General features: G+C 33.4%; 1 long non-coding RNA gene across 4 annotated transcripts; it reads right to left on the bottom strand.

Moving 5' to 3' along the window:
• Window positions 1–1404: 1404 nt before the first annotated feature.
• Window positions 1405–5043, bottom strand: LOC110715569. 4 transcript variants are annotated; one of them, XR_002510325.1, is made up of 7 exons: window positions 4766–5043; window positions 4118–4471; window positions 3718–3752; window positions 3532–3619; window positions 3391–3451; window positions 3067–3164; window positions 1405–1767 (listed from the first exon to the last, which is right to left on the bottom strand). It is a non-coding gene; the product is annotated as an uncharacterized LOC110715569 (long non-coding RNA). The 4 variants fall into 4 exon arrangements; XR_002510326.1 differs by having other exon boundaries at window positions 1405–3164; window positions 4118–4198; window positions 4347–4471; XR_002510323.1 differs by having other exon boundaries at window positions 1405–3164.
• Between the last annotated feature and the right edge of the window lie 7021 nt (window positions 5044–12064).

Genomic DNA, 12064 nt, shown 5'->3' with positions numbered 1-12064 from the left:
CACGCTTAATAAGATAATTAATAATCTTGTTAGGGTTAATTTGATTATAATTCAAGTGATCGCCAATAATAGATTTATTTGTGCATTAAATTCAACCAACATAGATGAAACAGGTTTAGGGTTAATCCTATTGATTGCATGTTAATCAGAAAGCGCACATGAATACGATCAGAATAAAGTAGAGGCCTATTATTAGGGCAGGTTCAATCTCTTTTAGGTTGGATTGTACCATCATCCCCGAACCTTATTTGGTTCATGACCTTATGGAGTTGACGATCTCTTGGATCGTTAAGGGGTGTAACCTTCACCTCGTGAACGGTTTACAAGTTCCTTAAAAACTTGTTGGCGACTCTTTTGCTCTATCTTCTTCCCTTTTGGACGCCACCGTACTTTAGTGTATGATCACAGTGGGGTTCAAGCTAGTGGGATTTTAAAGGCTTAAAATTATTCCCTACAGTGGGCGTTACATATGTTGCCGTTATGGATAGGCTATCTTATACGTAACGGGCAGCGCCCGTTACTAATAACGGGTTATTCGTAACGGGTAGTCAAACTGCCCGTTACGAATAACCCGTTATTTGTAACGGACAGTTGACTGCCTGTTACGAATAACCCGTTATTTGTAACGGACAATTTGACTGCCCGTTACAAATAACGGGGTTATTTGTAACGGGCAGTCAAACTGTCCGTTACAAATACTATTGAACCCAAATTTAAAAAAAAATGCAGCATGTTTCGGGGGTTTTTGTCCCTTGGGAGAGTTACAACACTGAAACTAGATTCGACTGAGGATGCATGTACCTGCAATGCAAACGGACCGCCGGATGGTCGTTGGACCGCCTCCGAAGATTAATTTAGTAAACGTTCGGTAATAGAACGTGCGGAAATAAAGTTATCTGCTCGGATTCCAAGCTCAGGTGATAAGTGACGTATTGTCTCGTATTGCGTGTAAAATTCTCTCCCTGCATAAATGACAGAATGTCCCTATTTATAGGGTCCTTTTGAAAAGCGTGCCCCTCCTAGGATCTGGTGACCTAGGAATTAGGTCACGCCGCTTTGCGGCGCCTCGGGATTTGGGCCTTAGAAGGCCGCCATCCCAGGGCCAATGCCTGAGTGACACGTGTCACTGTGCCCAAAAGGATTCTGAAGCACCTTTTGAGTGGCATGTGTCGCCACCTGAATGGTCCCTGCTGGACCTTCAGTCCACGTAGGACGTGGAAGAGTCCAGCCTCCACGCATCATCATTCCATAGGTCCAAATGGCACCTATGTGGAGGACACGTGGCGCTTTCTGATTGGGCCACCTAGCCGGGTATAAAATACCCAAATCACAGCAGGTGATACCTGCTACACTACTAACCTGATAATATTCTATGATGCCAAATTTTAATTACTATTATCAATATTTAATAATAATAAATGTAAAATTTAATTAATTATAAAATCAAAGATACAAACTTTAACAAATGTCCAAATTGAATTTACAACAACTCCCTAACATGAGTCAAAAGCTACTATATGAATAATACTCTGAACATCTGGTAGATTCTCAATGCCCAAAAGTAAAGAATCCATCTCATGTTCAATAGGTAAACATGTAGAGCCGTAGAGGTGAATTTGAAAGGTCCATCATGGAGTTGCCATTCCTTAGAGATCATGCTGAGATTCAACCCTAATGTCCCTCACAAGTTTAACATCATTTATCCCAAAATAAGATTGTAGATATAATGATACCTCCTTGCAAGATGAAAGTTGTTCTCCTATTGGACTGTACTAAGATAATAGTGAAAAATAAAAAACAACAATCTTCTTCTAAATAGGATCAATATCCAACTAATCCAAACAATGTGATGGGAAAGATCATTCTATCAATTAAAATTGCTTGAAATGACCATTTAAAGCATGCATGTAGACTTCATGACATGGATGAGAATCAAACAGTGATTCAAGCCGCATTATCAATAATCAGTCCCTTTAAACTCTTATATATATATACACCCGGTTTACTCATTTGATGATTAAATGAGCACTAATCACTATAATGAGAAAAAAATACCCTTGGTTCACTTAGCTACTAATCCCCACCTCCCCGTCTCAACGTCATGGCCCATCTATTTTTATAAGATGGCACAAGATTAAGCCTGTACTTTTCAATTTCAAAATATAAAAAGCCAAAAAATAGCAAAATGCTTCTTTTTTCCTCCACACTCATTCATATATTCACAACCATACATAATGGGTTACACTGAGTTACTAATAACATGAATAACAAATAGGCACCTGTTGCTCCTACAAAAACAAAAACCTAAAGAAAGGGCCACTAAGTTACTAAAAAGACTCGGTGGTTAACCTGCTAGCATAATAAGGAAAATTCAAATAACACTGGACATGTGTGTAAGTGGCAATAATGAGGCCTCAAATCATCCCAAATCAACACAGAACAACTTCAAACCTTACATAATTCAAGATTCCATAATAGAACACCAGAATTCTGTTTTTAGCATCTGAAATACGAATCTCTAATGCAAACAAAACAAAATCAACAAACTGCAAGAAGCTTCGCAAACAAAATTTTAAAAAAACATTTAATAGGCTTATTGTAATCATTGAAAATGAATCTAAAGCATAAGATCAACCAAAATCTAACGTAAAATTCGTAGATATTCAGATGCATAGATGTAAGCAATTTGAGGCAAAATAAGCTTAAAAAATCGCAAAAAAACAGTACTATAAAAAAAGTTCCATTAAAACAGCAGCAAATCACAACAACAAAGTACAACTACAAACATCTAATAACCTAACATTTATGACGATTTAATAACAAAAAAATAGCAAATATTTTGCAACTAAACACAACAGAACCAGGATTCTAGCGTCGATCTAAACCGAAAACATAAAAAATTGAAGAACAAAATAGAAATCAATCCAAAAACATATATAAAGAAATCATAAACCAGATCCAATTTCAAATCAAACTGAACAAATTCATCAAATCAAAACAAAAGATAAAAAACGAAGCAATGATAAGCGTAATACAAGTGAAACAGATGATCACAGATACCATTACCTTCAAGGCAACATGCACCTACAAGCGTAATACATTGGCTCTCCCACATACTTGACAGCTTTCTTGAAGTACTGATCTTGATTGAATACCTTTTCAGCCTACATTGTAAAGTAAGATTCATAAATAAATAATTAAATAAACAAAAAGGGAATAAATAGGCATGAAGACAATATTGAAAAGGATTCTGCATGGTGACAAAGCCCCAGATATTCAGTTTACCTCGAAACAAATCCTATCAATAGTTGGGGAATGAATAATGTTGGGGAATGGATAAAGAGGATTTTAGAAGCTCGTTATTGTGGAATGAAGCGTGATGGCTCATACCTCAACGTTTTCAATCTTTGCAAATATCTAAGATCACCTAAACTTGCAGCAGCTCACGTGCCTAAACAAAAACAAAAAGATACAATTAAATATAGGAATGCATAGGAGGAGATTACTCAAAAGATAACCATATTGCACCACCTAATACTTGGCGAACATGTTCTGCATGACGAGTATATGATAGTGAAAGGAAGTCAATTTTGTTTTGAACACCCCATGTGCTTATAACCTGAACAGCATTGAAGAAAATCAAATTATTGATCCAATAAGAACAAGAATGCTGGAGATAAAAGGCAAAAATCAAGCATAAAATAAACCAATAAAAACCTGCAACCCAACATCACACCACCATCAGCACGCACCTATAAAATTCATCAAATCGCAAAGTCAGATTTGATTGTATTTCAATAATACAAGTGCTTCAGCACGACAAATACATACCCCAAAATGACAATATATCTCACCCATCAGCTTTAATTTCAATAAAAACAAGTTTTAACTACTACCTAACTCAAAGTAATCCAGCATACTACTTAATTCTCATTTCATCAACATAAATCTCACAATAACATATTCAATCAACCAATCCAAACTATCTAAAAGATTCAATTGTAGCACAAAAATATAATTAAGCCCAGAAACTTGAATATTTGCAAGTTCATATAAGACCCAAAAATATAAATTGACAAAAAAAAATATCGAGAAAAAGTAGAAAAATTAAACTTACTTATGCTTCTACCTCCGAACCTTCTTCAGTTGTTCTTGGCACTAGCGGCACACATTTTGAACAAAGAATCACGAGAAATACCTGTCACAAACAAGCTGAAATCAATAAGGCCAACACTTATAAAGATCAAATTGTACCATTATTTTATGATCTATGATCTTAAAAATTCAACAATCACAAATATAATTCATAGAACAAAATCCAGATCTAGTAATTTTTTCTTCCTCACCCTCAACACTAATTCTTTTCGTATTTCCAGAAATACTGCTACGTACTTTGCTGCTTTGAAGGCTACACTTTTCTCTTCATCCTCTTTGATAGCTTCATCTCTATTCAACTTTAAAATCAATTTAACTATACTGAAATTAGGGTTTAGGATTCATAAAAAAAATAAAAACAATTGGAAAAATCAAATTCAAAATAAAAAAAAAAATTCTAATAAAAAAAGTTAAGGTTTTTCCCCCGATGAAAATATGCCAATTGGGGCTTACGAAAAAGCAATTCAACAAAAAATGAGGGAACCTTAATTAAGAAATCGATTTGGTGGAATTAAGAAAGAAAAAAAAAACAATATTTTGCTCCAGATCTAGCGAAAAAAACACCAAAAATTAAAAAACTTAATATCAAAACACCAAAAATATAGAATACCTTGGAAGTTTGAGGGGCAACATTCCCTTCCTAGACGACATTATAGCATGTTTTGACCCAAAACAGCTCAGTTTCCAACTTTCCATTGTAAGAATGAGAAGAGAGAGAAAGCTAAATCGTATGAGAAGAGAGAGAAAGAGTCAATTGAGGAGAGAGAGAGGAGGAGAGGAAAATAAGAAAAGTGAAGTTAGACGGCTAGGGTTTTTTAACATCTACTCCGTAATTTCGCATATTGTATTGTATCGGGCAAGTTTTGCCTATTAGGAATAATATAATTATCGTAATGGGCAAAACGCTGCCCGTTACGAATAACATATTATTTGTAACAGACACCTTTTTGCCCAATACGAATACATATCCTCTAAATCTCCGCGCTGTTTTAATGTAACGGCTTAATATTTTTCCCGTTACGGGTAGGTTTATTGTAACTGGCATACTTATGCCCGTTACAAATAGGGTGTTACAAATAGGAATTTTTCCACTAGTGCTTGCAAAAGAAAACAAACTGCAAACAATAACTAACTCTCCACTCAAAATCCCACAACCCTGATGTGAATGCTGCGTATGTAAGAACTTGTGGTTAATATGCTCCCCAATATTACAAGTGTAAAAATTGGATCGTCACAGAGTCTTTGAAAGGCGAAGGCCATGACCAAAGAAAGACACACAAAGCACGCAATCAGCAAAGCTGAGTACATACAAGCTGCAAAATAAATTAAGAAATCCATAACATGCTACTAATAATCAATCATCATGCATCATTAAATTATAGACTCAACACACGACTCAACTATTTATATTACTAAGACTCCATTAATTAATAATAGGTAAATCATTATTTTTATTCATTGGATTACGCAATAGACAAGGTTGTCCAACCCATGCTCCATTTGGAACATCAATAAAAGAAAAACCCCATGCCTCCTTTCGGAAACATCAATAAACATCCAACAACCACGGGCGCGACTCCGTGACCGTAGTTAGTATGAGATCTCACCTAATTCCTAGTTTTGAAAAATATTTGAAATAAGAGACTCGTAGATCAGACGGCATCGAGAAAAGTACACGGCTAATACCCCATGTACCCCAACCCCTGATTGTCATTATTCCAGAATTGAGGATGACTCATATACATAAAAATACAAACATTCTAAACACAATTTAATCAAACAAGACAAGTTTCCAATTTCAATTCTTGATTTATTAGTGACAAACAACACTTGTTATTTAATCCTTTACTACCTCGATGTATAAACACCTTGAGTGCATAAGGAACCCCAAAACCTTAACCTCGTCTTATAAGACTTAAATCCTTCATTTACTCATCCTGTTTGCATAATCATGAATGAGTAATAAATTAATCTTTTTACCAATCACATACTTTTGCCTCGAAACGCACCTTGCATAATTAGAGCACAAATATTACTTGCATTATAAAATAGTGCACATCATTTGAAATTCACAATGTATAACCAAACAATTTAACCCAGTCAATCCTATACATGATACTAAGTTCTCGATCCATCCTTAAACATGCACCTAAAAGAAAGGTTTCCTAACTCGTACGTACCTTGAGCAAACGAATTGGTATGCCACTTTACTAACTAGAAATCACCTTCAATAAACTCCTCTCCTAAGACAAATAATAACATCTCAATCAATACCCAATCAATCAAATTTACAGCAATACTAACTTACTTTAAAACCTTCAAAATCCAAATCAAACAACACTTTAAAACCCTCCCTTTAGTTAAATTAAAGGCTTATATATAGTTCTTTAAATTTTTTCATAAAAACCTTAAAATACACTCTTATACATGAAATTACAGCAAGTTTAAAGTTTAATAAAAATCTTTAAATTATTTAAAAACCCCTAATAATCTCCCTTTTTAATAAAACATCAAAAGTAGTACTTAGAAACTATTTCTAGCACTTAAAACTTCAATAAAAACATATACTTAATTATGCTTAATTAACTTTAAACATAATTAATTTTATCAATCAAACTCAAGGATAATATTTTTGAAAATTTTAAGGTACATTCGCCTGTACATAGCAAGGTACAGGCCAAAAACGCGAAAAGAACATGTAGCAGTTTTTTTAAAGAACATAAAGTTGTTTTGTAAAGAACATATAACTGGTTTGTAAAGAACATCCAATTTTATTTTTTTTATACATCTAAAGAACATCCCTAATATTTATAAAGAACATGAAAATATTATGTAATGAACATGATTTATGCATATTCACCATAATTTTTTTTTTAAAAAAAATCAAAGAACATTTCACAATAAGTAATTAACATTATATCACAAATAAAAGTACATTACACTGACAATTAAAGAACATGAACATATGTTTTTTTCACTCTTTTTTAATATAAATATGTTCTTTTTATTTTAGATATGTGTTCATTACTTTTTAATAGTATGTTCTTTTCATTACAACAGTATGTTCTTTACATGTGTGTAATATGTTCTTTTCGCGAAACGGATGTACGATGCAAGGTACCAACGCCTATAGGAACCACACATTGAATATTTTAATTATAAAAAAACTTCGTTAAAATAAAAAACTGCCCGAAAATCATATTTAGAAGCTGAATTTGGCCACGAGAGGGTAGTGCTCACCACCAAAGGTAGAGTCTTTCTTAAAACGTTGTTTCCACATGAAAACACTACTTTTTCATCAAAATCGGATGAGATCAGAATCTGATCGGGATTAATATTAACGAACGAAAATCTAAAAATTAAAACACGAATCTACGTGTTCAAAATAATATGGAATTAAGTTAAACTAATCAGTAGTTATTATCACCAAAAATTTCAAAACATCATTACAATAAAAGCCCTAAATCAATTGTTCATAAAAACCCTAAAATCATGATTTTCAATAAATTGAAACCCTAGGTTTATAATTCATAAAATATGAAATTTATAACATAAATAAATCTGAAATTTATAATCTTTATACCATTAAAATATAATTGATACTAAAAATATAATCTTTATACTAAAATCAAAACCCAAAACAATTAAATTAACATTAAGCAAAATAATAAACAAAAGAGGATGAAAATAAGACTAACCTTTTTGTGTGGGAAATTTTTGGAAATTCATGGGGTATTTATAAGAGAGAATTATTGTAGGGTAAAAAGAAAGATTGGGCCTCATAAAAATAATGGGTCAATTAAGTAAACAAATGGGTTAGGCTTGTGTGATTGGACATAAATTGTAGAATAAAGGTGGATAATATAATTTGTTCAAATAATTTTCGACCTAGATTAATAATTTGAAACTTTTGAAATTAAATTATGAAAAATAACAAATAAATATTATAAATAAAATAAATTTTCATTTATAAAATATTTAAAAATACGGGGGATTACATAACCCCACTATCTTTCTTATACAATTTTTTAATACTTCAACTACCCCACTTACCTCTTATTTTATTTAAGTCAATTAAATTGCCTAAAACTATGTGCCGGCTAAACTGTAATACTCCCTCCGTATTTTTGTAAGTGATACATATTGACCGGCACATAATTTTAGGCAATTTAATTGACTTAAATAAATTAAGAGGTAAGTGGGGTAGTGGAGTATTAAAAAATTGTTAAAGAAAGATAGTGGGGTTAATAGTTTATTGAAAAGTAATGAATGTGAGAGGAAAGATATAATAAAAAAGTAGTAGTGGGTTTGGGTGGGGGCCATGAGAGGAGAGAGATATAATATTCGGTGATTTCACCAAATGCCACTGAGTAATTTAAAAATTCACCAAATGCCATCGGACTTTTCAGAATTCACCAAATGCCACCCAGTTTTTTAAAAATTCACCGAGTGCCATTAATGACCAACGGCCGTTAACTCCGTTAATCATTAGGAGTTAATCATGACACATGTCATGATATAATTGGTCAATTTATCTTAATTCATAAAAATTAAAAAAAAATTTATAAAAAAAAAACCCCCAAAATTTTCCCAGCCACCCCCACCACCGCCAAACCCTAGCCCCACCCTTATCTCGCCGAAAAACGGCCGACCACCACCTTAACCCCCTCTCCCATGAAAACCGACCACCCCAACCCCCTCTCCCATGAAAAACCGACCACCCTAATCCCCTAATCGACCACCCTAATCCCCACCCCTATAAAATCCGACCATCCCTCCCCGTCCCTTGCAAAATTCGACCACCCCTCTCCCATGAATTAATTTGTGTAAAGTTTGTTTTTTTTTGTTGAAATTGGATTAAAACCCATGTAAATGGCTAATTTTGGGTGTTAGGGGTTTCAGCAAAAGGGGATGCGATTTTAGGTGATGGTCGAGGTGGAGAAAGAGTCGGGACAGGGTAGGGGTTGGGGGTCGGTTTAGGGTCGAGGTGGAGAAAGGGTCGAGACAGGGTAGGGATTAGGGTCGGTTTAGGGTCACCGGCGATTGGGATTTGACGGTGGGTAGCGTTGCGCGCAGGGGAAGGGGATTGGGATTTAACCACCACCTTGTGTGGGCGGTTTTGGGGGTCGGCGGTGGGTCAGGTGGGGCGCTAAAGTGTCGGTCGACCGATTTTTGGTGGTTAAGGTGGTGGCCGGCCGTTTTCTGGCGAGATAAGGGTGGGGCTAGGGTTTGGCGGTGGTGGGGGTGGCTAGGAAAATTTTGGGGTTTTTTTTTATTTATTTTTTTAAATTTTTTGTTTTTTTTTAAATTTTTATGAATTATGATAAATTGACCAATTATATCATGACATGTGTCATGATTAACCCCTAATGACTGACGAAGTTAACGGCCGTTGGTCATTAATGGCACTCGATGAATTATTAAAAAAACTGGGTAGCATTTGGTGAATTCTGAAAAGTCCGATGGCATTTGGTGAATTTTAAAATTACACAGTGGCATTTGGTGAAATAGCCGTTTTTTTTAAAAAAAAAAATTTAATTTATATTTTTTAAACCAATAATCGATTGCCATGTGTCATGATTAAGGTTCCGTTAGTCATTAATGGCACTCGGTGAATTATTTAAAAATTGAGTGGCATTTGGTGAATTTTGAAAAGTCCGATGGCATTTGGTGAATTTTTAAATTTGTTAGTGGCATTTGGTGAAATTTCCGTATAATATTTTAATGTATTGTTTTGCCAAAAAAGGAAATGTATCACTTAAAAAAACACGGCCAGAAATGAAAAATGTATCACTTAAAAAACACGGAGGGAGTACTTAAAAAAATACGAACGAAGTAGATTGATTTTGTATTATTTACTTTTTTGAAGTATACTGAAATTATTTTTACTAAACTAAACTGAAATTAATTTTACTGAATTGAAATCATTTTACTGAAATGAAATTATTTTAAAGTGAAATGAACAAGGCTTTATCGTATATATATTTTATAGAGTTACCAGTTTTGACTGACACATATTTATTTTTACTACAATGAAATTATTTTTAATTATTTTTACTTTATTGAAATTATTTAAACTGAATATTGTTTTATTAGGCGAAGTTAACAGGGCCTAACTTAATTCATACTCACATTGTATGTTTAGCATATTAGTGTGATTTTATCCTCCAAAATTTTAGTGATAGTTAGTCCTTGCTCACTCTACTCTAATTTTACTGAACTAAAATTATTTTTGCTGAACCAAAATTATTTTGACATAACTAAAAATATTTTAATGATTCTCAATTATATTTCTTGGTAACACATTTTTATTTAAATGAGCCTATTTTTACGTAACTAATTAAACTATTATTAATCTTAAAAAAAACTATTTTCATTCTATTTAACTTATTATATTTTGTAAATCGAAGATATTTTTACTATAAGCTATTTTTTAAGGTAAAATGAACATGGTCAATCTTGTTTAGATAAAATCATTTTAACATATATACACTATAATTAGAGTAACTTAAATACCTTAAGCAATCATGGCACAAAATTTACCAACTTTATCTAAATTTTGACCCATGTTGATATATTTTCAACTATATCAATATATATGCACATGATATATATTAAAAAAAAAAACAGTTTTGTTACTGTAGGGAATATTTCAAGCATTAACCCTAATATAATACTAACAATCATAAATATTAGGAAGAACATAAAAGGCATCATACTTTTAATCGTACTTAATATTAAAGTTACCCTAGACATGATACTAGGAATCATAATAACAATCTAAGCATGGTTTCTACATCATAATATCAATAAAAACCATTAAAGTACTTACTTGGATGCCTCGTACCTCTTTCTAATAACAAAATACACACGTTAGTAACTTCAAGGAAAATAATAATTAAAACAATTAAATCAAATAATTGAAAGAGAGATTTGGACCAAACCCTCAGAAATTAAACCTTTCACGTCTAAGGAGAAGGCAACTTCGAATATGGTTAGGTGTATCTAAATCTAATGAATACGGAATTTTTAAAAAGATAAAAAAATCAAAACAGAGTTCTGAAGCAGATAAAATTTGATTAGCGCCAATGCCGGCCATTGGCGCCAGACGCCATCATTAGCGCCAGGCGCTAATGTCTGGCGTTAGGCGCTAATCCCTTTTTTGAAGGGTTTCTAAAATCAGATAGAAATTGCTGTATAGGAGAATAAAATCGTATTTTCCACAAAAATGTTCTTTGATTCTAATTAAAACTCTAAAAAGTCAATTTAACAATGCTAATTGAATTAGGAATGAAAAGAACCTTTTAGAAGAATCTAGAAGACTAAAACCATTCCTAATTGCATTAGGAATGATAAATCCATATTAGGCCCTCCTCTAGATCATTGGGCCACATATAAGGCTCAACCCGGGCCCAGTTCAGTAATTTGGCCATAACTTCCTCAATATTCATCGGAATTGGGCTTATAATATATCGTTGGAAAGGTCTTTTCAAACCCCATCCAACTACACTACTATTGGACCCATATCATGGACCAACCAAACTGGATTGACTGTTTTCTTAAAATAGTTTTTTAAAAATAGAGAGAAGAGAAAAGAAATTAAAACTTTCCGCAACACTAAACTTTCCACACTTTCACTTTATTCGATTATGATTCGACGTGAAAGGTACTCATCACTGGGTTTGGTTTTGGGGAGACACAAATGGGTGTCTACAGAAGCCCCACTTTGACTGAGTTTGGAGAAACGCAGGTTTCGAAAACAAAAGTCAAAGTATCAATAGGGACGGAGATTGATTCAGAACGTTCTGCGATCCTAAATCATTCTTGCAATGCCGATACCTGCAATTTAGCGTTAGTTAAACAGATAAAAGTGTTAAGAAACGCGTATCTTGCACCGTCGAGAACACGT

This window comes from Chenopodium quinoa, unplaced genomic scaffold (assembly GCF_001683475.1).
Source record: "Chenopodium quinoa cultivar QQ74 unplaced genomic scaffold, ASM168347v1, whole genome shotgun sequence".
Lineage (NCBI taxonomy): Eukaryota > Viridiplantae > Streptophyta > Magnoliopsida > Caryophyllales > Amaranthaceae > Chenopodium > Chenopodium quinoa.
This window is presented reverse-complemented; position numbering and strand designations above follow the sequence as displayed.